Raw genomic sequence first — 22,940 nt, 5'->3', positions numbered from 1 at the left:
CCTTTGCCTTCTATCCCTTGGTCAAATTCTTTCTTCTGAGGGGGCGAGAACTGAGGTGGCTGAAGATTGTATAGATTCACTGCCATGAACATGACCAGAGCAGAGGCAGAACCAGCCTCTTCTGCTGCACCCTGCCAAGGACAAAGCTGATGGCCCATTAGGCTGCTATCATTTCTTGGAAATAATTGAAATAACACTAACAATGATAGGAATAATAATAGCACTAATACTTAGTGTTCTCTATTTGACAGGTATGTTCTAAGAGCTTTACTCTTGTAAACTTATGTTGATGGCAAAACCAAATTCTGCCAAAATATATTTAAAGAAGTTTATTCCAAGCCAACATGAGTACCTTCATCCCAGGTTACACAATCTCAAGAGGACCTGAGAAAGGAAGATTAAGCTAGTCAGGTTACAGTTTGGTTTTATACATTTCAGGAACACAGGAATTACAGTTGAAATCACAAATCAATATGTGGAAAGTATATGTGGGATTGGCCCAAAAGTGTGATATCACCAAGCTTCATTTAAATCCTTGAAATCAGTAGAAAGGAAAGCCTGATTTAAGATAAGGAGGTTGTGGAGACCAAGGTTCTTGTTATATAGATGAAGCCTTATAGGTGGTAGCCCTCAGAGAGAATACATGGTGAATGCCTCTTCTCAGACTTTAAAGGTGTCAGACTCTCAACTAATCAGGGAAAGACTTAGAAGGGGAGAGTCCTGGCTACATTAATGGAGATTTTCTACAGATGCAAAATTTCCCCATAAAAGATGGCTTTGCAAGGTCATTTCAATCTGTTGGCTCTCTGGCAGCCATTTCAAAATATGTCAAAGAAATATATTTTGGGCCAGGTGAGGTGGCTTATGCCTGCACTCCCAGCACCTTGGGAGGCTGAGGTGGAAGGATCACCTGAGATCGGGAGTTTGAGACAAGCCTGACCAACACGGAGAAACCTCATCTCTACTAAAAATATGAAATTAGCTGCGTGTGGTGGCGCATGCCTGTGATCCCAGCTACTCGGCAGTCTGAGGCAGGAGGATCGCTTGAACTCAGGAGGCAGAGGTCTCGGTGAGATGAGATGGTACCATTACACTCTAGCCTGGGTAACAAGAGTGAAACTCTGTCTCAAAAAAAATTATATATATATATGTGTGTGTGTGTGTGTATATATATATTGTGTATATATATATAATATATATATATATACTGGGGTAAAATATTTTGGTTTCCTTCAGGGTCTGCTCTCTGTCATGTGATGCTATATCAGAGTCAGGTTGTAAAGTAACCACATTATATAAGATCAATAAAACAGCCAGGTGTGGTGGCTCATACCTGCAATCCCAACTTTTTGGGAGGCCAAGGCAGGAGGTCACTTGAGTCCAGGAGTTTGAGACCAGTTGGGCAACAGAGTGAAACCCCCATCACAATCAAAAAAGTTTAAAAAAATTTAAAAAGGTTAATAAAACCTGTCTAATGAGATTTTATGGTTTCTAAGGCGTGACTCCCCAGACCCCTTAGATAGGAATTTAGGCAAGAGGAAAAAAAAGTCAGAGTTTAGTTCTTACTCATTAAATCTTTTTTTTTTTTTTCCTTTTGGAGACAGGATCTTTCTCTGTCACCCAGTCTGGAGTGCAGTGGTACAATCAAGGCTCACTGCAGCCTTGACCTCCCAAGCTCAAGCAATCCTCCTGCCTCAGCCTCTCAAGTAGTGGGGACTACAGGTGTGCACCACCACGCCTGGCTAATTTTTAAATTTTTTTTGTGGAGGTGGGGGTCTCACTATGTTGCCTATGCTGGTCTCCAACTCCTGGGCTCAAGTGATCCTCCTACTTTGGCTTCCCAAAGTGCTGGGATTATAGGCATTAGCCACAGCGCCCAGACTTTGTTAAATCCTCACAGTATCTCCACGAGCTAGGTCCTATTTTTATTACTACTTTTCACACAGTGAAACAGATGTAGAGAGATTCAGTAACTTACCCAAGACCTCAAAGCTTATGAGCAATGGAGCTGGGATTTGAACCCAATACTCTGACTGGAGGGTTGGGGATGATCCCTGGGCTGGGAGAGAGGCATCCCTGAGACAAACATCAGCCCCAACCCTCACTAATCAGTTAACTTTGAGACAACTTAACTTTTTGCAGTCCTATTTTCTCCATCTCTTGACTTAGGGCAACACTGTAGTAATATGAATAATATTGGACCTACAACATGAGAGAGTTGTGATACTGGTGGGCTGGGAGAAGTCCCCAAACAATGGTGGGCCCTTGACTCCACCCAGTGTCCAGGCTCTTGGCACTGTCATGAGAAGGAAATCAAGGAGGAGTTGAACAACAGTGACAGTGTGGAGATTTGTTTATTGTTATTTTTGAGACAGGGTCTCATTCTGTCCCCCAGGCTGGAGTGCAGGGGCACGATCTCAGCCTTGACCTCCCAGGCTCAAGTGATCCTCCCACCTCAATCCACTGTGTAGCTTGGGACTGCAGGTGTGCACCACCACACCCAACTAATTTTTGTATTTTTGCATATGTGTGGAAACGGGGTTTCTCTATGCTGCCAGGCTGGTCTCAAACTCCTGGACTCAAGCCGTCCTCCTGCCTCAGCCTCCCAAAGTGCTGGGATTACAGGCATGTGCCACTGCGCCTGGCTAGATACAGAAATAGATTGCAAAGCAAAAGTACATACTCAAGAAAAGGGAGTGCTGGCGTACTCATAAAAGAGACTCACGTGGAGCTTGGGGTTCCTATCATTATAGATTTCTTTAACCAAGGGGTGGATTATTCATAAAGGTTCCTAGAAAAAGGTGAGGATTTCTTGGAACTGTAGTGCCACCTATTTTTATACCAAATATGGGTGTTCCCAGGACTGTCAGGGCGCTGGTGGGTGAGGGTGTATTGAGATCCTGGGAGAAACATAGGTCAAATCCAGCACTATGTTGGGTTCAGTCAGTCTTAGCCAGCTTGACCCATACCCTGGTTTTTCAGGGTCCTAGCAGCCCCTAGCTTCTATAGCTATTTCAAGCGTTTCTTTTTTGCAAGGCATGTGAAAATGCTGCCTGGAATTTTCTATTCTCCCATTTCCACCCTGTATTATTCCTGACTCATTCGTTGAGGATCAATTGAGATCATGCATATAAATTACTTTCTGCCTAATGGCCCAGAGTAGATGCTCCATAAATGTTATTGTTGTAATAATGATATCCCAAATCAACAAACCAGATATCTCCAGGTATCTGGAATGAGGTGGTAGCATGGCGAGACATTTGGTGTGTCTCTTCTACTCCCCACTGGAGTTTATGGGAAACTACTCCCTAGCCCAGGTAACCAAAGGCAGCCCCTTTATTACATGATAGAATCTAACAGGGGTCCACTTCCCCAGTGTGGTAAGACCAGATATTTACACTGAGATTTACAGAGGAAAAAAGCAAGGTGATTATTTGCAGGGCACCATGCAAGGAGAGCCAGGCTTAAGTCTCCACCTCCCTGATGGCTTGCAGGTAAGGGTTTTGAAAGGCAGGGATAAATTTCAGGAAAGCAGAAGTTACAGGCAAATTCATAAATCAATACCCAGGTTACACACTGGTTAGGGCCTAAAGTGCAGGCTATCTTGAAGCAGAAAGTTTATAGGTCGTAGGTAGCTGCAAAGCTTTTCTGATTTGCAACTGATTAAGAAAGAGGAGCTTTGTTTAAAAATTTGGGGTCAGCAGAAATAAAGGTTAACTCTGTTTCAGGGGTGTGACTTTCTCTAGACCCTTCAGGATGAAATTTAGAACAAAGAACCAGGTGGGAGTTCAGTTCCTAGTTCCACCTTATCTGAGATCTATGTGTAGGGAGGATGAGTCCAGTGAGAGCCAGGTTTCTGAAACACAACTCAGAGACGCATGTTAAGGTGCTATCTTTAGTTTCTATAGGGAGCCAAACATCCTGTGACTCTAGCTTCCTTGGCTATTGTTTTAGGCCACTTTTTTTTTTTTTTGAGATGGAGTCTTGCTTTGTCGCCCAGACTAGTGTGCGGTGGCATGATCTCAGCTCACTGCAAACTCCACCTCCCAGGCTTCAGCGATTCTCCTGCCTCACCCTCCCAAATAGCTGGGATTACAGGCAGCACTGCCACACCTGGCTAATTTTTGTATTTTTAGTAGAGGTTTCACCATACTGGCCAGGCTGGTCTCAAGTGATCCACCCACCTCAGCCTCCCAAAGTGCTGGGATTACAGGCATGAGCCACCATGCCCAGCCTGTTTTAGACTACTATTACCTTCTTGCTTTTCAAGTTGCTTATCTGGACTAGGGTCTTAGCATGGAGCTAAACTCCTCGGAGCTAGCTAGGTGCCTGGAATTTCCCTTAAAGGGACTCAAGCTTTTCCTTTATTTCCACGCTTGACTATCTCCCACCACTCCATCCTCGACGGGCCCCTAAAAGGAGGGCTCCAGCTTGTCTCATCTTTTCAATTCTGCAACATCGCCGGTGATGGCAGATCCAGCCACTACAGGTCCCTCCTTGGGAGGCCTCCTCTCTCACCGCATCTACCCCTAGCCCACCCAGGCTTCTCCCTTTGGGTTAAGCCAACCTGACCTCCTGTCTGTGGGGACAGGAATAAGGGCGTTTATAATTCAAGGAACCTCGGTTGTCCACACACAGGCCTACAATGAGTCTCCTGCTCAAACACACTGACCCTGAGGTGAAAGAAGTGGTTGAAGGGTTTTCTGAATCATCCGCAACAACAAAAACATGTCATAGAATCCTGGCAACCAAATGCATTTTGTTGTTTCGATCCCAACTTTTTGAAAATCCTCAATCCATGAATGATAGTAGCCTGTGGGGGCGGGGGAGCGGGGAGGGCCCTTAGGTCCTGCAGTTGGATGCAGCCTTTGATGTGGCTTCACCCTGTCAAAGAACAACATTTTCACACATTGAGTTTAAAGGTCCAATAGGTTTTTATTATCCATTCGTGAATCAGGCAGCGTCTTATCTATAAAGCAGAAAAGGTGCTCTGAAGAGCTGAGCAGATAGATGGGTTTTATATAGGCAGAAAAGGCTGAAGATAGCAAGATCAAGGAACAAGAAGTGGCTTGGTCATTTCAAAGTTACCTTCCTTATAGGGTTTCTAAAGAGGGGACTTCCTTCTCATGCCTGAACAGGTGGATGGGGACCCTTTTGATACAGGAGCAAGAAAGAAATTATTTAGGCAGTTAGTGAGGGTAAGAGAGTCCTCAGCGAGGTTACCCTTTCGAGACAAGCAGCCCCCAAATAATTTCCTTTCTAACAAAGAGCAGCCTGAAAATTCGAGCTGCAAACATAGATGAGCAAGCTGGAAGCTTGCACTGATGAATGCTGGCAGCTGTGCCAATAGAAAAAGGCTACTGTGGGGCCAGGCATGTTCAACATGGTGGCTCCATTTTCCCTTTTCTTGTCAACCACATGTACAGTAAAGGAACAGGCAACATGGCACTGGCCAGGTAGAGAACCCATCCGTCTAATAAAGAATTAGGGTGGGGTGGCCAGCTTCTTTGCATGCTATGTAAATGACATACCTGGTCCAACCAATCTTTGGGCTCTATGTAAATCAGACACCACCTCCTCAAGCTTGTCTATAAAACCCTGTGCATTTCACCTTGGAACTGGAAGAGCCACTTGGGAGCCCCTCTCTCTGCAGGAGAGAGCCCTATTCTCTCCCTTTTGCAAATTATATATATACATATATATATATATATATATATATAGTAGAGATGGGGTTTCTCCATGTTGGTTAGGCTGGTCTCAAACTCCCGACCTCAGGTGATCTGCCCTCCTCTCTCTTTCACTTATTAAACTCACTCTTTTTAAATTTTATTTTATTTTATTTTTAGAGATGGGGTCTTGTTATGTTGCCCAGGCTGGAGTGCAGTGGCTATTCACAGGTGCGATCCCACTAGTGATCAGCACGGGAGTTTTGACCAGCTCTGTTTCCAACTTGGGCCTGTTCACCCCTCCTTAGGCAACCTGGTGGTTCCCTGCTCTCAGGAGGTCACCATATTGTTGCCGAACTTAGTGCAGACACCCGATCTGCATAGCGCATTACAGCCCAGAACTCCTGGGCTCAAGAGATCCTCCCACCTCAGCCTCCCGGGTAGCTGGGACTACAGGCACGCACCACTGTGCCTGGCTAAACTCACTTGTTGTGTGTGTCTGCATCCTTGATTTCTTTGGCATGAGGTAATGAACCTCAGGTATCACCCCAGATGAAGAAAACTTGCTGTTGTTTGCTGTTACTGAAAACTGGCCCGTTTTAAAGTTCAGTTTGGTCACATGTTGTGTAGCACCAGTGACTCTCATGTAGCCCAGTGCAAGGACTCTGTCCAAAGCAGTGGCCTCCTGTAAAGTTTATTTAACAACCTGAGCCCAGGGTAATAGTGACCCCAGCTGACGGTACCATGGCTTAGAGATTCATTTTTCCCTAGAGGTCACTGTGGGTTTTACCAGACAGAACAAAGAGCAGCGGATCTGGTAACGCGGTTAGTCGGCTCGACAGCATTTCCCAGAGAGATGGCCCTCTGTGTAACCGTCATAATTTATCAAACATTTTTGTTCCTCAGAAACATCCCTGTTTTTTCCTTTTCTTCTCTCTCCTCTGTACTTCCTGTTTCTCCTTCATTCAGATCTTTGCTCCTTTGCTGTGCCCATCTCCCCTTCTTCCTGGCATTACTCTTGCTTTCCCCCTTCATTGCTAATCTCCTTCTCCTTCCTCCTCTCTTAACTGTACGGTCTTCCATATATGCTGAATATGTGTCAGTGTTCCCTGTTATCAATTTCACAAATTAACGTATACCCCAAATGAGGTGAACAGATTGAACAAGCACCTGATGCCCATTACGTATGAATTTCAGATAAACAAATACTAATATTTGAAACACACTGATACCAAAAAAAATTGGTTGCCTACCTGAAATTTAAATTTAACTGGGCATCCTGTATTCTATTCTCACAGCCCTGCCTCCACCTATGGCTCAGTGTGGGCTTCAAATCATGTTTGTCCTGAGAGTCGGTGGCTCTTGGGAATAAAACCAGGTCCCCATGAATTCTCTATAATAAACTTGGTAACTATCTTATCCTTTTTTTTTTTTCTTTTGAGACAGGGTCTTGCTATAACCCCAAGCTGGGGTGTGGTGGCACTATCATGGCTCACTGCAGCCTCAATCTCCTGTGCTCGAGCAATCCTCCCACCTCAGCCTCCCAAGTAGCTGGGACTATAGGGGTGTACACCACCACACCTGGCTAATTTTCAAATTTTTTATAGAGGTGAGGTTCCGCCCAGCCTGGTCTTCAACTTCTGGGCTCAAGCAATCCTCCCGCTTTGGCCTCCTACAGTGCTGAAATTATAGGAGGGAGCCACCATGTCCAGCAGTCTCTTATAATTTTTAAAATGTGATTAACCAACATTTCCTGAACACCCCAAATTGCACAGAGATTTTGATCACTTGCTTTTAAGTGACACCTACATCTTCAAGGAGCTCTTTTTTTTTTTTAAGGCAGCTAGCCTTCTTAGGGCATGCTTAAACCCTGGCATCACTGTGCCATGCCAGACATTGGAGAAGGCTCAGGGAGCAGAGGGTGGCTGAACTGCAACCGCAATGTCAAGCCTCTGTGGGGGAAAGTTAATTCTGCGGGAAGTGGGGAGGGGAGGAGTATAAATTACAAGCTTTTCTTTCAAGATGACATCTTCGCCTTGTATTTTCTATATCCTTGGAATGACAGAAGGATGGGGCCTTCTGATGCTCCTTTGGTTCTATCTGGGAGTGAAGTTCACAAGAAGAGCAACTGCAAATAGACATTCCCCAGACGACGCAGAGGTCCCTCTCTGCTGACAGTTAATACCTTGCTTCCAAGCCCGAATCGCCTTCCTGTCTGCAGGTGTCTAAACAAACACAGCAAGATATGCTGGTCGCTGAGTTAGATGAAGTCAGCAGGGCCTAAGGCCTTCTGCAAGGTGTGACTCTCATCCTCCATACTGAGAACATTCTGAAGTGACTTCAGAGGTTGCAGGGCTTGGGAAGTCCCATGAGACCCGCTCCCCTTTCCCAAGGCACTGACATAGCCTGTAGCCAGGCATTGCCATTTCTCGGGAGCCTGATCCAGGCCAGGCTTTCTACTCTCCCTGCTGGAGGACCGCCATCCTTATTGAGCGTATTTCCAAGAAAGCAGTTGACAGGCTTGGCAGTGCTATTTCTGGAAATGTTCAATAGGCCATCTTCTGGCAGGGACCGCTGCTGACGGATGGGTCTGAAGGGGAGACTGAGCACTCAGTGCCATCTCGGCCCCGGCCTATTCCCAGGTGCCTCTGAGCAAAAGCTGTCCCCAAATGCCATGATCTGTCAGCTGGCGGGGGCTGCAGGCCTCTGTGGAACTTGCTTCCTCCCTGGCAGGGAGGCTGCTAGCAGGCCTGCTGCTAAATGAAGACAGGTGCCCTGTGACTATAAATTATAAAACACATCAGCTCCGGCTGATGCACGGTATGTCCCGCAGTCAGCTCCACAGGGGACACTTGGCCACTGCCAAAGGGCATTCTAGACAGTGGCTTTAACTCTTGTGGCAGCCACAGGAGAGAGACCAAGCCTATTGCTGGGCAAAAAATCTCCTGGCAACTCCCAGAGGTTGCAGTTGCCCTGGACGGCTGAGCTGTGTACAGACCAGTGCTTTTCAACCTCTGCACTATTGACACATTAGACAACATACTCCTTTGTGAGGGGCCACCTGAGCATTGTAGGTTTAGCAGAGTCCCTGTGTCTATTCACTAGATGCCAACATTACCCCCCATCCCTTGCTTACCCACACATATACATATGAGTTGTGACAACCAAAAACACCTCCAGATATTGTCGAATGTCCCCTGGAAGGCAAAATCACCCTTGTTTGAGAACCAGTGGTACAGAGGAAAGAGGATAGGGTCTGGGAGATGCCAGAGAGAGGAAGATGCCGGTTCAGAATCTGCAGGCGAGCTGTGAAGCCAGGCAAGTCACAGACTCCTTTGGCCTCAGTTTCCTCATCTCTAAAATGGGAAGAAAGAGAAGGTCAAATCAAGAGAGTAAGGAAATCAGTTGCGCTACTGTGTGTGATGCACTTTGAGAGGTATTCAAGCTCTAGGTCAAATGACAAAGCAATAGATGATCTAGTGCTTAAATGTTTTTATCTTTTTTGAGACAGAGTCTTGCTCTGTTGCCCAGGCTGGAGTGCAGTGGTGCAATCTTAGGTCACTGCTACCTCCGCCTCTTGGGTTCAAGCAATTCTCCTGCCTCAGCCTCCAGAGTAGCTGGGATTACAGGTGTGTACTACTGTGCCCAGCAAATTTTTGTATATTTAGTAGAGATGGGGGGTTTCACCATGTTGGCCAGGCAGGTCTTGAACTCCTGACCTCAGGTGATCTGCCCATCTCGACCTCCCAAAGTGCCGGGATTAAGGTGTGAGGCACCGTGCCCAGCCCAGTGCTTAAATTTAAAGAGGGAGCCATCTCCCTTTGAAGAATTTAGCGGAGTATTTATAAAATTCCCCATGATTCTTAAATTAAAACAAACAAATACTTTAGAAAGCTTTTCTCTCAATTTTTTTCCTTCTGAATTCTAACAAGAAAAAGTATGCTGTGTCTGCCTGAGGTTAAAATACATGATTTCCCCTAGTCTTCCTTGAAAGAGGCTTCAAAAAGATTTTTTTTTTAAATCAACACCGTAGGAATTGTGTCCATCCGATGAACAAACAGAAAATAATGAGGAAAGGGAATAGCCCTCTACTTTATTCATAAAATTAGCATATTTTTCTTTAAAGTTAGTAAAAAAAAAAAACTGATAAGGAACCACCACAGCCCTACAGAAAGACACTGTTGCTTTAAATGAGCTTTGCTGTTATATAATGCTCTGGCTGATTTCACCCCTCCAGCTTTCAAGGAACTGTAAAGAAATCTCTAAAGGCTAATATTTCTCCTGTTCACACTGGCAGAAAAACACAAAGGAAACGGGTAACCCAAGCTCCCTGGAAGGTAAAAAATGAAGAGCAGAGTCCTGGAGGACAGGACTACATGTGTCCTCTCCCATCTTGGGGACCTTGTCAAGCACTAGGCGGCTGCAGCCCTTCTTTACAGCACAGGCTGTGTTCTTTCAGAAGAGCCAAGGCCACATTTGCTTTGGGAAACAGGACACTGTGATTAATCAAAGAAAACAAAAACAGCTTCGTTTTCCATAATGGGCCTATCGAAAGGCTTTTCTAGGAAAAACCTTGATCAAGCTGTTCCTTCTATTTCCCTAGAGGCCAACAGTGCTGGAGGGGGAGTGCGGGGGAGAGGATGGAGTGAGCAAGAAGGTATTCATGAAAGTTTATTCCCGAATGATCCCTTCCAGAAAAAGGCTTCATTGTGTTCACTTGCTCAAAGCACTGAGGGCATCCACCAGCTAACGGCAAGGGCCCTACGGAAGAAAGAGGGTAAGTGTCCCCCTTCCAAGGCCAGGCATCACCATCCTGGCCCCCACAGGGCCCACCTCTCCTTCTAGATCATTCCAGTCAGACAGGGTTCCTTGAAGGGAGATTAGGGGAGGGACACCCTGAACCAAACAAAAGAACAAAGAATTGTCAGAAAAGGCAAGTAAAACACTCACTTGGCTTAAGTCACAGCTGCAATCACAGTGTAATTCTTACACCAGGTACAGACGGGCAGGGGTAGGACTGAGGTGAGATCAGTGAGGAAAGGGAATAGCCCTCTACTTTATTCATAAAAATGAGCCCTGGGGTCCTGGGGTGCAAAATTGAAGGGCACCAAATCAACACAATAATCAAATAATATTTAATGCAGTGTTTTTAAGTGAGAATTGATGTCAAAAATCCAGGATGATCAAAATATCGAAAGATTAAAATTTAAAATCAAGATCCAGTTTCACAGACATTGTGTGTTGCTGCTGATCAGCACACACTTGACTTTGGCTCTGCAGGGTCTCCGCAAAGGAACCTGGTAAAGCAGAATGAGCAAAGAAGCCCTGGATTTGGAGAGAGAAGAGCAGGGGGCCTTGGGTGCGACGTACATCTCTAGCCTCTCTCAGCTCTGTTCTCTTTTGCAAAATGGTCTTAATACTCACCTATCTATCTCACACGGGTTGTTGAGACCAAATGAGATCTTGTTCACGGGAGCAGTTGAGAAACATAATCTATGACCTCCCTGAAATGCATAACAGAAAGTATAACCATAATACTGGCAATTATAGTAGTGGGTAAAACAGGCGATTCTTGGAAAGGGAAGGGGAGAATTGGCAGGAGAGAGGAAAAGGAGGTCGGAGGAGCAAGGGCCAGGCAGTGTGGTGGGAAGTGGGAGGAGCCCAGATTTTGGAATCTGACCTGCGTCAGATTACTGAACCTCACCCTATTCTCCAGCCTCTCTGAACCTCAGTTTTCTCAGGCTTAAAATGGGGATAATAACAGATTGACCATGCACTGGGCGCAGTGGCTCATGCCTATAATCCCAGCACTTTGGGAGGCTGAGGCGGAGATCGTGAGGTCAAGAGATCACGAGGCCAACATGGTGAAACCCCGTCTCTACTAAAAAGTATGAAAATTAGCTGGGCGTGGTGGCACATGCCTGTAGTCCCAGCTACTTGGGAGGCTGAGGCAGGAGAATTGCTTGAACCTGGGAGGCGGAGGTTGCAGTGAGCCGAGATTGCACCACTGCACTCCAGCCTGGCGACAGAGAGACTCTCTCTCTCAAAAAAAAAAAAAAAAAAAGATTGATTATGAAGGAATATGTGCATAGATAGCCCCTAGTGTAGTCTGCAAACAGGTGAGTATTAACCCCTTCCATCCCACACACATAAGTGTGCACATGCACACCTCCCTGCATAACCCCAGTCCCCATCCCAGTGTAAACAAAAAGAGTCAAACTCTGTAAAATATTTGAAGAGATTTATTCCTTTCTTTTTTGACACAAAGCCTTGCTCTGTCACCCAGGCTGGAGTGCAGTGACACAATCTCGGCTCATGGCAACCTCTGCCTCCAGGGTTCAAGCGATTCTCATGCCTCAGCCTCTCAAGTAGCTGGGATTACAAGAGCCTGCCACCACGCCCGGCTAACATTTGTATTTTTAATAGAGATGGGGTTTTGCTGTGTTGGCCAGGCTGGTCTCAAACTCCTAACCTCTCTACTCGGGAGGCTGAGGCATGAGAATCACAGGAGGTGGAGGTTGCAGTGAGCCAAAATAGTGCCACTGCACTGTAGCCTGGGGGACAGAGGGAGACTGTCTCAAAAAACAAAAACAAACAAAAAACAAAAATCAACAAACGTTGATTGGTTGGTTTGGTTCAGCAAGGTGGAACAACTGCAAGCAGGCTGTGGGTAGCTTTAAACGTCTGGTGGACTACTGGTTGTGTTTATCTAAAGAGGTGGGATCAACAGAAAGGAAGTGTCTGGGTTAAGATAAAGGATTATGGAGACCAAAGTTCTTATTTGCAGGCTTCAGAGAGAATAGGTTATAAAATGCTTCTTATCAGACTGTTCTTATCAGTCTGTGTGGATGTTAACACTGGAAAGATATAATACAATGAGGCATTTCCGACCCCCACTACCCATCATGGCCTGAACCAGTCTTTCAGGTTAAATTTGAAGAGTGCCCTGGCCAAGAAGGGAGTCCATTCAGATGGCTGGGGAAGGGGAGCCTTGGAATTTTATTTTTGGTTTATAATTTCTTAAGTTGGATGGAGGATACAGAGAAGTTCAATTACAGGTCTTTTTCACTGCATGTCCGAAATAGCTGAGCTCATCTAGGCCCTCCTACTGATTCCGTCAAACTTCCAGGCTTTGCACCTCAGTTCCAGGGCAGGTGGAATTTCCTGCAAATTTCATTATACCCATTTTTCAAAAGAAGAAACAGAGGAGAGCATACCTGGATCACACAAGCTTCTTATGCAGGATAGAGCTGGAACTTCACCGGGGGCTTCCAGCTGCAAGAACTGTTCTTTCCATAACATTCACGTGCCTCACAGTTGGGGAAGAGGAAGGTTCCAGTCAGTCCCAGAGGGAACACATACTCAACAACCCCTCCACAGTGCCACCAATGAAAAAGCACCAGACTGGGGGCACAAGGACCTAGGCTTCATTCCCTAGGAATGTCAGTTTCTTTATCTCTGCAAAGAACAGATAGTGAAAAAAAATGTTTCCAAGTTCTCTCCTATGGTTCTATTTCTTCAGTGTGGGTCTTTAATGGATAACCCAAACACCTGTGACATAGAAGAAATGCCTAAAAGATAGATCTGGAGTTCACCACAAGTTCAGCAGCAATTACGGTGTCTTTGACCTGATGCAATCACTATGGCTGAATTTAAAAGTTGGGATTTTCAGTCATGATTTCTTGGAAACAGGCCTCACCAAACTTCATTTAACCTTTCCACATCTGTTTCCTTACGTGAAAAACAGGGAAGACAATACCTTCTGTACAGGAAAAAGAACTTGTCAGTCCTCCTCCCATGCCATCCCCACTTCTTCCTAGCATCCCTGCCCCCAACCCAAGGGAAGAGGAGTTGCTAATCTGATTGGTCAGAGATTGGAGCCAGAGATAGACCCTCATGGTTAGTGGACAGAGATGCCATCCTTAGCAATGGTTCTCTATCTCTCCCTCTCTATGCAGTTGGGTGGACAAGTGCATCAGCCTGCTCTGCTTCTCTACCTCCTCATCCAAGTGACTAGGGAGATAAATCATTTTCCTTTCTCTGTCGTTTTGTTGCAGAATTTCCTCCTTAGTTCGGCTAAAACCAGGTTCTTGTCACTCAACCAGGAAAGATTAGGCTCGTGAACACATAGAGGGGTGAGGAGAGGAATTTATTGGGTGAAAAGGAAAAAGGGAAAATAATACTCTGCCAAGTGAGAGAAAATCCTGCTAGCAGGATTCCCACCTCACAGATTGAATCCCAGGTCACCACACAGGAACAGAAGAAGCCAAGCTCCTCCTCGCTGTAAACTCCATGAACTTCCCAAGGCTCCACCCCATCCTCCCAGTGTGCAGGTGGGTCTTTTTCAGAAAGAATTGGTGGGGAAATGGCAGGTTTTGTCCTGGACCAGCGGTCCGGCTTTTCAGCCTTCAGGCTACTTTAGCTTGGATGCGGAGTTTTGTCCGGGACCCCTGGCTGTCTATCAATTTTGTTATCTTTCCTCCATGCATCCTTCTAAAAGGTACTCAGACCCCAAGGTTTAGATTCAGGAAGAAGTAGGAGATTCTGCTTAGGCCTTATGGCTTGTATTCATTTTTAGTTAAAACTTGTAAAGGGGGTTATTGGATGGTGGCTCAATTGATAAAATGCAGTACTTTGTTATTTGCCTTACGTCCTCTGCCTGTCTCTGGAGAACTATGGTAGCCAGTCTCCCCAGACAGTCCCCAGTGGGCACGTGCTCCTGGTATCCATACCCTTTTGGAGTCCTCTCCCACCCGTACCCAGGTTGATCTGCGTGATCAGAAAACTATGGCAGAAGTGCTGGCGTGTCACTTCAGAGACTGGGACTCTGCAGTCTCCATCTTGGCTGCTCTTGCCACATCCCGAGATGCCTCCTGGAGAGACCTATGGGATACCATTCTTGGAACACACGCTTCATTGTCCTTATATGAATCATTGCCTTACATTCCCTTACTCCTTTTTATTTTTCTGGAGACAAGGTCTCACTCTATCACTCAGGCTGAAGTACTGTGGCATGATCCTAGCTCACTGCAGCCTGGGACTCCCATGCTTAACAGATACTCCAGCCTCAGCCTTCCAAGTAGTGGGACTACAGGCATGTGCCACCATGCCAGGCTGAGGTTCTTTTCTTTGTTTTGTAGAGATGGGATCTTGCTGTATTTCCCAGGCTGATGTCAAAACCCTGTCCTCAAGTGAACCTACCACCTTCGACTTCTAAAGTGCTGGGATTACAGAAGTACACAGGAGCCACCGTGCTCAGCCTCTCTCGCTCCTTGAGGTCAGAGATAGACTATTTCTTACTTGTCTTTAAATTTTTAATGTCTTGCATGGTACCTGACCCATATTCAATCTCAATAGATGATTACTGAGTAAAAGAAAGAAGGGAATTGAGTTTTATATTTAGTTTATAGTAATACTTCATATTTTAAATGTCAAAAGTGTACAGTTTGAATTTCTTTTGGTAGAAAGCCAAATGTAGCAGTTTACATTAAATTTTATAGACACTCTAGATTGCTGAATAAGTCCACATGTGGAGATAAAAACAGAAGTCTAAGAAACCTCTTGGACTTAAATATGGGTTTTTATATTATCTTCAAACTTGCCCTCATAATTTTAGTTCCAGCATGTACTATAGAGATCTCTTCTTCACAATGGAGAACCTTTTCTCCCTCCTTTGTCTATATGCCTAATTAAATTACATCCCACATTAATCAAATTATGCTTAATTATGCTGAATATTTTGGCCCCAAAAGATATATTAATTCCAAGTCTCTTAGTGTTGCCACTTTGGGTCTGTTTTTACTCGATTACCTCAGTCCCCTGAGGTGGTCAGATGTTAATTCAAAGACTGTACCTTCAGAACCAAGAAAATGGAAAGAAACTGGAAAGAAAAGTAAGAGAATGGAAAGGAAGCCACAGAGGCCAGTTCTATCTTTAGTGTCTCCTAACTGAAATCTCAAGCTCAACCTAACATTGAGCCAAAGGCTCCAGGAAACCTGCTCCCCTCTATCTGTGAACTCCCTCCCCTTCCCTCGAAGACAATGCTGTCTTCAGAAGTTGATCCATTGATTTATGTATAGGTATTGAATAAAGTTAAAAAACGTCAACTCAAAAAGAGGCCACAGTTGTTTTAAAGGTGATTAAGAAGAAAAATGAGAGTTACCCAGCCAAGAAGAAAGAGGTATAAATAGACATTATATTCACGATATGTCTGAAAATCAAGCCTGTCTATACAAATCTTTATATACAAATTTAGGTACCTATGAGTGTTTAAGACACACACACACACACACACACACACGCACACAGAAGGGAGTATGTGTATGTGCATAGTATGTATATTTTTTTCTTTTTTTTGAGACGGAGTTTCACTCTGTCACCCAGGCTGGAGTGCAGTGGCGAGATTTTGGCTCACTGCAACCTCTGCCTCCCAGGTTCAAACGATTCTCCTGCCTCAGCCTCCCAAATAGCTGGGACTACAGACACATGCCACCAAGCCCAGCTAATTTTTGTATTTTTAGTAGAGATGGGGTTTAACCAAGTTGGCCAGGCTGGTCTCAAACTCCTGACCTCAAGGGATCTACCCTCTTCAGCCTCCCAAAGTGCTGGGATTACAGATGTGAGCTACTGTGCCCAGTCTATATTTTAAGTAGAGATGGGGTTTCACCATGTTGGTCAAGCTGGTCTCAAACTCCTGACCTCTGGCGATCCACCCATCTCAGCCTCCCAAAGTGCTGGGATTACAGGTGTGAGCCACCGCACCCAGCCTATATTTTTCAATCACCCACATCTTTGGTGTAGGGTATAGTGTTTCCATATACCCTACACCAAAGGGTTGTGAGATAATCTTCAAGGGAGACACTTTATTGGAGCACATACTTCTATTTATCTAGTTTCCAAGGATTAGTCTCATCGGCAACTTTATATAATAGATGTTGGCTACATAGTACAAGTCTTCTCTACTTAAATAAGTCCAAACTGTAACCCAGTAATACCAATAATACCTTCTCTTTTGCACATGGTTGTAACTGCATATGTGGAGTGAAGGAGTCAATTCTTTTGAAAACATTCATCCCTCCCTCTTTCTGAATGATTCTAGGATTTCGAATCCTAAACAAAAAGAAAGAAAAGAAAAACCATTTTCTTGGAAGCTGCAAAGGATTGATTTCCCCTTTTTTTTTGAAAGCTGCAGAACACATAAAAAATAGGACTGTGTTTCTGAAAAGCTCCGACATATCTATTAGCCACAATCTTTTTTTGTGTGCTAAAAGAGACCAGCCACAGAAATACTGTTGCTGAAAAAAAAAAAACAAACCTGGGCTGCCTGGACCTTTTTTAACTTCCTCCTTGTCAGGATGACTTAGTCTTTCTTAAATCCTCATCAGAAGACAAGATCTTTGTTGCTTCGGGGCAGGTAGGCCAAGGGTGGTTTGATTGACTTTGTCACCTAGATGTGGTCACAGAGCTATCAGAGGTTGACCGTGTAGCTACTTGGTTAAAAATGACAACCATCTAAAGAAAAGTACACAAATAGTGCCTATACTTTCTTGGAACTGGACGTTAGATTTCTTGGACCCTTTCCTCCAGCTTCAAACCAGGAATTGCTAAATGCTCAATTTGGTGTTTGCCTAAGGGTGACTAAACAAGTTGCCTTGTGAGGTGTGTGTCCTTATTTCTGAGAAAGTAAGCCTTTCACTCAATTCAGTTCTAACAAAAACAAGTCTACTGAAACCAGAGCAGGGAAGGAACTTATCAACAAAGGTCAACTAGAAAAAGGACCGATTCTGAAAACAGAATTTTCTGCCAAAGTTCAGGAGCAACTGGAAGGCAGAAAGAGATCTCTTGGGTTCCAAAGAAGACCTGAAGAAATCTTCCTATCTGATTGCTTTTCAGACATCAGGGAGTGAAGCAAAATGTGTAGAGACAGTCCTTCTTGAGAAGCATAGTAGGAGTTGGGATGTGGGGGGGGGAGGGGATGAGATGCTCTTCTACTCTTATGCTCCAGAAGTGGCACCTTCCCAACCATATTTTTTTTTCTTATTTCTCTCTTTTTTTTTTTTTAGAAGGGAGAGAAGGAAAGAAAGAAAAAGGAGTGAAGGAGAGGAAGAAAGAGGAAGAAAAAGGGAGAGAGAACGGGAATGTTGCTTTATTCTAAAAATGGGTATTGAAAACCTCTTTTCTGCCAACAATTGTACTTAATATCAATATTTCATTTAAACCTATGAGTAGGTGTGATGTGGTACTGACAAGAATGTATATTTTGTGTATTTAAAGTGGAGAGCTCTATAAATGTTTATTAAATTTACTTGTTCCGGATCTGAGTTCAAGTCCTGGATATCCTTATTAATTTTCTGTCTCGTTGATCTATCTAATATTGATGTTGAAGTCTCCCACTATTATTGTGTGAGAGCCTAGGGAGTCTAAGTCTCTTTATAGGTTTTATGTATCTGGGTGTTAGGATCGTTAGCTCTTATTGTTGCATTGATCCTTTTACCATTATATCTTTGTTGCTTTAAAATCTATTTTATCAGAGGCAAGAATTGCAACTCCTGCTTTTTATTTATTTATTTATTTTTGCTCTCCATTTGGTTGGTAAATCTTTCTCCATTCCTTTGTTTTGAGTCTTTGTGTATCCTTGCATGTGAAATGGGTCTGGATGTAGCATACCTTTGGGTTTTGGCTATAGCTTTTGATTGGGGGATTTAGTCTATTTAAAATTAGGATTACTGCCATTTGATGTTAACTGGCTGTTTTGTCCATTCGTTGATGTAAATTCTTCATAATGTTGATGCTCTTTACTTTTTGGTATATTTTTAGAAAGGCTAATACTGGTTGTTCCTTTCTACGTGTAATGCTTCTTTCAGAGGCTCTTGTAAAGCAGGCCTGGTGGTAACAAAATCTCTGAGTACTTGCTTGTTCATAAAAGATTTTATTTTTCCTTCAGTTGTGAAGCTTAGTTTGGCTGGATATGAAATTCTGGGCTGAAAGTTCTTTTCTTTAAGGATGTTGAATATTGGCCCCCACTCTCTTCTGGCTTGTAGGATTTCTGCTGAGAGATCTGCTGTAAGTCTGATAGGCTTCCCTTTGTGGGTAACCTGACCTTCCTCTCTGGCTGCCCTTAGTATTTTCTCCTTCATTTCAACCCTGGTGAATCTAACAATTATGTGCCTTGGGGTTGCTCTTCTTGAGGAATATCTTTGTGGTGTTCTCTGTATTACCTGGGGTTGAATATTGTCCTGCTTTGCTAGGTTGGGAAAGTTTTCCTGAATAATATCCTGAAGCGTATTTTCCAGCTTGGATTCATTCTCTTCATATTCAGGTATACCTATCAAACGTAAATTAGGTCTTTTCACATAGTCCCATATTTCTTGGAGACTTTGCTCATTGCTTTTTATCCTTTTTTCTCTATTCTTGTCTTCTCATTTAATTTCATTAAGTTGGTCTTTGAACTCTGATACTCTTTCTTCTGCTTGATCAATTTGGCTATTAAAACTTGTGCATATTTCGCTAAGTTCTCGTGTTGTGTTTTTCAACTCCGTTAATTCATTTATAATCCTCTCTATATTGTCTATTCTTGTTAGCATTTCATCAAACCTTTCTTCAAAGTTCTTAGTGTCTTTACATTGGGTTAGAACAAGTTCTTTTAACTCCCAGAAGTTTCTTATCCACCTTCTGAAGCCTACTTCTGTTAACGGAACACAGTCCTTCTCCATCAGGCCTTGTTCCGTTGCTGATGAGGAACTGTAATACCCTGTAGAGGGAGAGGTGTTCTGATTTTGGGTATTCTCAGCCTTTTTAGGCTGGTTTCTTCTCTTCGTTATAAATTTATCCATCTGTCGTCTTTACAATTACCGCCTTTCTAACTAGGTTTCTGAGTGGATGTCCAATTTATTGATTCCCAGTGCCAGAATCTGAGCAACCCACTGCGCCGGCCAAAACAGTGGCATTAAGACTGATGGTGCTCTTCTGCCTGGGAATCCCCGGTCTGGCTTTCTTCTTGAGTCCATAATAGGCTTCTGCCTTCCTGGAGCTCCAAACGTTGGTCCAAGGGGGAACCAGTCCTGTTTACTCTGCACCAAGAGCTGCTGCACCGAGGCGCCGGCAAAACCGCTGTGCCAGCCACAAGAGTTGCGCTGGCGACCCATGGGGCTCCTCCACTGGGAATATTCTGGTCCGTGAGCAACAAAAATTTGTCTGAAAGTGTGGCATCCTCTCATTCTCTGAGCTTTCACTGGGAGCTACAATCCTGAGCTGTTAGTGATCCCAACCATATTTTTAAAAATCACACGAATTAGGGGATCATGAAAAACGTTAGAAGCAAAATGAAAAAGCAGGATGGTGAGCTGTGCAGTCCCACTCCTAGACTTGCTCCCTGATGTTGGAATATGACTAGGGCTCTGATTTCTCCCTCCAATCTCCAAAGAAATGCCAGTTACAGAGCCAGAACCAACCTAAGAATAATTGTATTCAAAGCCTTTGGGGAGTGGAAGTGACTTCTTTTGTTTATAGAGTCTTAAAGAGCATCTGAACTCCACTTGAAGCAAAAAGAAGAATTGGTTCAAGGTGGTGCACTCAGCCAACATGCTTCTTCCTTTCCAGATCCCAGTACAATGTGACCTATAAGATAAGACTAAGTCCTAGGCATTACCTAGAAAATGCCAGTTGAGGGGAGCTGAAGAATTTCTGGGTGGTAGCAGGCTGACAGGAATACCAAAGCATTGAGAAACACACAGGCCACCACATTGAAGGAGGGGGCTGCTGAATAAATAATTCTCGAGGCTGCAAACTTCAGTGGGACAAGTCACCATCTGTTGTATTCATTACTATATTATTTCTGCCTTGCATAGCTCCTGGCATAGAGTAGGTGTTTGATATTACTGTCAAATCTGAATATGCTAATATTCTCAAGAGAAAAATAAACCCAAGGTCAGCAGGATAGGGAAGTATATTATAGGATGCTTGACCAGAAAGTCAAAGTGCCAGGCCAGTGCCCCACTTTCCAGGTGGCACAGAGAGCAGCTAGTTATTGTGTTTGCTCCCAGGATCTCTGAGTAAAGGATCAGTCAAGGGAGACTCCTAGAATGAGAACTGGGGCCAGAGAGAAAAGTAGAGCATTGCTCCAGTTATTACTGAACTGGTAATTAAGGAAAGATGCAACTTGAGACAGGCGTGAAATGCCCTGAGGAGCTCTAAGGGGTAACTTTCCCTTCTTGTTTATTTGAGGCCAACCTGCTGGCCTCCCCTGCCTGCCCATGAACCTTGGAGTACACATATTACAGTTAGTCACCACATTTAGCAGGCAGACCTGACAAGAGATGTTGGAAGGGAACCTAAAGAATTGGTGAGGAAAGGAGACCAGTTACCAATGCAGATCAATTTGTATTTGAAAAGGAACAACTGAGAATTGGCAGACCTTAGAACTAACCTCATAGCCTGAAAGCTAAATGAGGAGAGAGTTAAATTCTGAGGAGAGAGCAAACGCAGGCAGCTGAAAGGAACATTCAAGTAATTTTATTAAGTGTCCTGAGATAAAATCCATATTAGATCCATAAAAAAAGAGCTATAGAAAAAGCAGCAATCAGAGAAAAAGAAAGAAACCTTTAAAAACTGAAAATATGATTAACAAATTACAGAAACTGAATGCCAGAAATGAAGTGCAGAACAGATACAATCAGAAAGAGAACCAGTGATTTGGAAGATCATATCAAAGAATTCTTCCTGAACACGATGCAAAAAGCTAGACAAAGAAATAATGAGGAAAAAAGATAAAGAATATAGAGGATTCAGAAGAAAAAAATCTGCTTAATAAAAATTGTGGAAGATTTAGAGGCAGAGCAACATGGTGGAATAGAAGGTGCCACCTATCATCGCCCCAGCAAGGACACCAATTTAATAACTGTCTACACAGAAAAAAACACCTTCATAAGAACCAAAAATCAGATGAGCCCTCATAGTACCTGGTTTTATCTTCATATCAATGAAAGAGGCACTGAAGAGATAGAAAAAACAGTCTTGAATCGCTGATGCCACCCTTCCCCTCTGTGCTGTCAGGTTAGAGCAGAAAGGGAAAGAGGACCAAACTCAGCTAATGGCCACCCATGGAGGAAGCATTTAATCCAGCCCCAGCCAGAGGGAACGGCCGATCCCAATGGTCAGGACTTGAGTTCCTGCAAACCTTACCACCATGGGCTACAGTGCTGTGTTTCTAAATAAACTTAAAAGGCAATCTACGCCATAAGGACTGCAATACTTGGTGAATCCTAGTGCTGAACTAGGCCTAAAGAGAGTGCACTGGGGGTGGGTATGTGACCCACTGAGACACCAGTCAGGGCAGCCAAGGGAGTGCTGACATCACCCCTACCCTGCCCCAGGCTACACAGCTCATGGCTCCAAAAGATAGCCCTTCCTTCTGGTTCAGGAGAGAAGAGGGAACAGTAGGGAGTGTACTGTATCTTGCATCATGGATACCAGCTCAGCCACAGCAGGAGAGGGCACTAATCAGGGTCCTGAACCCTCATTCCAGGTCCTAGCTCCCAGGTGACATTTCTAGACATACCCTGAGCCAGGAGGGGACCGACTCCTCAGTAACAGTGTGGTTCTTGCAGACTTTTAGAGGTAGCGCCTTGATGGTCTTGGATAAGATCTGGGAGAATTAACTGGATTACCAGGCAGAAACTCTTGTTCTCTTCCCATACTTACTCCTGTACTTTTTTTACTTGAAGGAAAGGACCCAGTCCTGGCAGCATTCATCACCTGCTAACTGAAGAGCCCTTGGGCCTTAAATAACCAACAGCGACACCCAGGCAATATGTTGGGGGCCTTGGGTGAGCCTCTGAGACTGGCTGGCTTCAGGTGAGACTCAGTACATTACTAGTTGTGGTGGCTGTGGGGCAAAACTTCTGCTTGAGAAGAGCAGAGGGAAAAGCAAAGGGGACTTTGTCTTGTGCCTTAGGTACTAGCACAGCCACTGGGGGATAGAGCACCAAGTGGGCTCTTGGAGTCCTGGACTCCAGGACTTGACTTCTGAATTGCATTTCTAGACCTGTCCTGGGCCAGAGAGGAGCACATGGCCCTAAAGAGTGAGTCCCAGGCCAGGCAGTATTCACGACAAGCTGACTTAAGAGCTCCTGGGCCTTTAGAGAACATTGGTGCTAGTCTGGCAGTACTCCTTCTGGCCTGGGGCGGTAGTGGTTACAGAGTGAGGCTCCACAGCCTTTGGAAAGGGGAAGGAGGAGGAGGAAGGACTGCATCTTGTGCATTGATCTGCACCTTGTG

At 44.4% G+C, this 22,940-nt stretch overlaps 2 long non-coding RNA genes across 2 annotated transcripts in view; one reads left to right on the top strand and one right to left on the bottom strand.

Moving 5' to 3' along the window:
* Positions 1–314: 314 nt before the first annotated feature.
* Positions 315–22,940, bottom strand: part of LOC144577646 (uncharacterized) — a 47,030-nt gene continuing 24,404 nt past the window's right edge. Inside the window, exons 4-6 of the long non-coding RNA XR_013522016.1 lie at positions 12,884–13,124; positions 11,091–11,170; positions 315–9,022 (exon numbers count right to left, since the gene is read on the bottom strand). This is a non-coding gene — a long non-coding RNA (uncharacterized LOC144577646). The remainder of the gene's footprint in view (positions 9,023–11,090; positions 11,171–12,883; positions 13,125–22,940) is intronic.
* On the top strand, positions 9,902–21,418 carry LOC118144303 (uncharacterized). Its single transcript, XR_008473926.2, has 4 exons — positions 9,902–10,003; positions 10,362–10,443; positions 14,807–14,943; positions 17,729–21,418. It is a non-coding gene; the product is annotated as an uncharacterized LOC118144303 (long non-coding RNA).

This window comes from Callithrix jacchus, chromosome 9 (assembly GCF_049354715.1).
Source record: "Callithrix jacchus isolate 240 chromosome 9, calJac240_pri, whole genome shotgun sequence".
Taxonomy (NCBI): Eukaryota; Metazoa; Chordata; class Mammalia; order Primates; family Cebidae; genus Callithrix; species Callithrix jacchus.
This window is presented reverse-complemented; position numbering and strand designations above follow the sequence as displayed.